Here is a 4,447-nt window from a genome sequence, read left to right as displayed (position 1 = left end):
TGTGGAACTCGAGCGAGTTGTAAGTATAATAACTTAGCCTAATCTGCGCCGCCCCTTCCCCATTTTTTTCTCGAAAATTGTTAGACCCGGTAGATTTAAATTAGGCTGCAACTCAAGCGAACTGGAGCAACTCAATATATAAAATGTTCAATCGAGTCCAATCCTAACCTTACATTCAATCCGATCTTAAACTTAACTCTATATTCAACCCTAGCTATTAAACCCAAGTTCATCTCTTTTTTTTTTTTTTTTGAACTCGGGTTTACAATTCGAACTTAAATTTCGGGTTAGAAAGTCAGACTAATTCAAGTTATCCATATGACCTATCTCCACGGTGCAAATTTAATGTGGGCTTGAATTACTTTATGATTAAATTACTCTTATAAAAAGTTTTAAAAACTTATTGCAAATTTATAAATAAATTACCAACAAACTCTTAGAAAATTAATTCTACTAAATGTTAACATAAAATAAATTACGATTTACCAAATGAAGTTAGAAAGAAAAAAGGTGATCGTAATTTGAATAGTATATATAATGCATTTCAAATAAAAATATATATGGAAAAAAAAATATATAGAATCCGGGTTCAGGTTCGACCCGGGTTTATAGCACCTCAACCCAAACTCAACCCTAATTAAGTTTGGGTTAGAATTTTTCATCCAAAACCCAAACTTAATCATAAAAATGATTGTCTAAGCCCATAAAAAATCAAGCTGGGCTTGGGTGGGTTCGGGTTACGTAACCCAAGTTGCACCTCTAATTTTAATATATAATCCGTAATCTCTTATGTTGCGATTTTAGGGCCAATTTGGCACAATGGAAATGAAAGGAAAAAAATAATAATAATGGTAATAAAGATGATAGATTGTTTCTAGTATGAAATGTTGGAAGGAAAATAAAGGATTCAGTGGAATGCAATAAGGCATGAATAGTAACTTTTGTTATCATTTCAAAATGGGATGAAAGACAAATATTTCTAATGCAACTTTGTTAATATCAAATTTGTCATTATTTTATAAAAAATTAAATCTATAAAAAGGGTATAGTTGTAAATTCAATAAAATGGTTCCTTTCATTTCCTTCCACAAATATGATTGCTATTATGTTGCATTTGTTTTGCAGGAATGGAATGAAATGCAAGTATGTAATGAGCATGGGAATATAATGGAATAGTCATTCTAATTCTATTATTTGGTTGCAAATATGATATGTATATGAATAATCATTCTAGTGTTTGGTTGGACAAATTTAAAATTTAAAATATAATGAATTTGAATTGAATTCTCCAAAATACCCCTCTTAATGACAATAAATTAAGTTAACAAAATAACATTTTTTTATAATTTTTATAAAAGAAATGGTGGTGGTGTTGGATGGCGATGAAGATGATAGTGGAGGTGGAAAATATACAGTAGTGGTATAGGTGGTGGTTTGGAAGGCGGCGGGTGGTCGCAGTGGTGGAAGGTGGCGGTGGACGACAGATGATGAGCGCTCAAATGTGACACATTTTAGCACCTAAGCGAGGGTATTTTAGTCCATTCATCTATCTTTATTTTTCCGTTTTAGTACTTATTTGTGTTTTTGTCTATTTCAGGTTAATAAGGTTCAAACGGGCTAAAAATGGTCTATTACAGCCTTTTTGGAATTAAGCAAAAGTTCCAGAAATATTTCAGAAAAATCCAGAAAAAAAGTTAAAAATGTTGAAAATTTGGATCGATTGAAGATTTATTCTATCGATCGAAGATATTTTGGATCGATCGATCGAAGATTTCTTTAATCAATCAAAAATGTGCTGGGAGCGAACTGTTTTATTCCTATGCTCCCGAACTCTACCTACCACATAGTTGCGGGATTAGATATTTTAAGGGTTTATTTTCTGACTTGTTCACTACTCCAAGGAAGGGGGGATTTGTAATACCCCCTAGTTTTAAAAAGAATAAAATTGGAATTTCAATTATCTTTATTGTTTTTTTTTTTTATGTGGCTAGTTGCTTAAATGTTTAATTGGTTTATTTGTTTTAAACTGTAGTTTTGTATTTGAATTGCCTTATTTAGTTAAGTATATTTTAATTAAATTAATTGTATTTTTGGTTGTTATGCTTACTTTAAGTGTATTATTAATTATTTTCTTGCATGGACATAACTGTTTAATTAAATTAAGTGTATGAATTATCTTTTAGGGTTTTAGTATTTTTATGGACTTGCCGACATAATTAATTAGGATTTACGTCTAGGGTTTTTATTGACTTAGGATTTGGAGTTAGTTATAAATATATAACTTATACGTCCCTAGGGTTTGATAACCCTATTCACGACACAGTGAAAATACAGAGAGTTTGGAGAGAATTGAACGAGAGTAAAAACAGAACAAAACTTAGAAGGAGAACAGAGAGGGCCAAGGGAGAGTTGTGGTGGATTAAACCAAAACTATAGGAGGCTTGAAGGTGGTCAGTGGTTGCCGAAAATTAGGAAGACGACAACACAGTTTTGAGACCAAAGCTACAGGCAAGTTCTTCTACTTTCTCCTTCCCTTTGGCTTGTGTTCTGTGCACCTAGGTAGTCTCTAGGGTTAAATAAATTATAAACTAAAACTTACATGTTAATTGTATGTTATATTGATAATCTGTTTGAGTTGTAATCGAATCTATTACAGAATTCATACACATCTGTTTTCAGTTTTATTGGAAAAGCTTGTTAGTCCGGTTGTAATTTTAGACTCTAGGGAATTTGTTGAGTCTTAAATGGATCTTGCATGATTATTATATGTCAAATTTCATTATCTGTTGTCTGAGAAAGTGGTCTGAAATAAATTCGTTATTATCTGTTCCAGTTTTGCTCTTTAAGCATGCTAGTAAATTGCTTAGTTAAATCTCTGTATTTGATTTCAAATTGTTATTCTAAAACCATTGGGAGTCTGTTTTGGTATTAATAAGACCCTAGGATAAGTTTTAGAAATCAACTGAAGGGTGGACATAGGCCGGAGAAGAAGCAGAAGGACGAGGACGGAGCAAACAGGGACTGGAAGCTCTCAAAGGAGGTGAGAGCCGGCTCCATGGATGTGGGAGCCGGCTCCCACACTCATTGAGCCGGCTCTACATTCTTAGAGCCGGCTCCAGGCTCAAAAAAGAGCCTGCTCTTGGAACTTAGAGCAGGCTCTTTCAAATAGTAATTTTCTGAAAAAAATTCTACGAACTGTTTGGATACTATTGGAGCATGGGAACATTTCTATTGACTTTAGGGTTTTACAGAGGGATTAGAAGGTTGGATTTGAGAGTTATTAAGTCCTTAAATTGAGTAAGCTTGACCTCTAAGTGAATGAAATTAACAGTGTGCTAATTTAACAATTGTGCGTACGGGTAACTACTGGAAGGAAATTTATTGTCTAATTTTAATTTGACAATTTAAGGGGCTATAATATAGTTCTAAATTAAAGTTTAAATGTGTGATGGAGTCTTTTGAATAACAATTAGACTTGTAGCTTATTGGGGCTCTGTGCTAACAGGTTAAACAGAATATCAGTATACAACTTAGCACGCGGTTACCTGATGGAGAAAATTAAGTTGCTCAAATTAATCTAGCAATTTATGGGACTATAATGTGATTTAAAAACTTATTTTTAATGCATTATAGAGTCATTGATATATTAGATGTGATCTACGCATGCTATGGATGCTAGTTGTTGAACCTTTAAACCGTTTCCTGCAAATACATGGTTTAACTCTTGGATTTAAATTGCTGAAACTATAAATAGTCTTTTGTAATTATTTGGGATGGTTCTGGATTGTAAATTGCTATACTGTTATTTATAGGTTGTAATTTACATGGTTTGGGTGTTAATTGTGGGATCTTAGATATTATCTTACAAGTAATTGGATTATGGTTTTGAACTGTAATTGCTGTAGTGTTGTATAAACTATTCTGCAATTACCTGGCTTTTGGTTTTAGTTATTAAATTGCTGTACTGTTATTGATAGTCTGTAATTTTATTCTGAGGTTTTGGATTATTATTCTAGTTTCTCTTCAGCAATTTATTTATTCTTGTTTTTCTTATTTGTATTCTGTGTTCGATTATTGCTAATTGATTTGATATCCTCGGGTTATCGGGCGTGGGCCTGGCCAACCCGCATCCGGAAATTCGGGGGTATCACTGTTGGTATCAGAGCACTCCAGGTTCTAGTGTCCTTAGGAGTGTTTTTGTTATAGGACTTCCGCGTTGCGTCTCTTAAAAACTTAGAGCCATATTAGGATTTGTTGTACTTTTGTGCTACACTTAGTTTATTTATCGGTTAGGTAGACAATTCATACATGAATTTGATGGTCCATGCTTAATATTGCAATAGTAGACGTATTTTGTTTACAATAATGTTTTCCCCAAATTATTTGAAAGCGTGTGATTTGGTGAACAAGTTTGGTGGCAATTTCAATAGACCCCAAGACCTCACTT

This window comes from Cornus florida, unplaced genomic scaffold (assembly GCF_030987335.1).
Source record: "Cornus florida cultivar Cherokee Brave unplaced genomic scaffold, ASM3098733v1 CherokeeBrave_3.0.0_Hap2_Chr10, whole genome shotgun sequence".
Lineage (NCBI taxonomy): Eukaryota > Viridiplantae > Streptophyta > Magnoliopsida > Cornales > Cornaceae > Cornus > Cornus florida.
The sequence above is the reverse complement of the archived record's forward strand: the minus strand, read 5'-3'. Positions refer to the sequence as shown.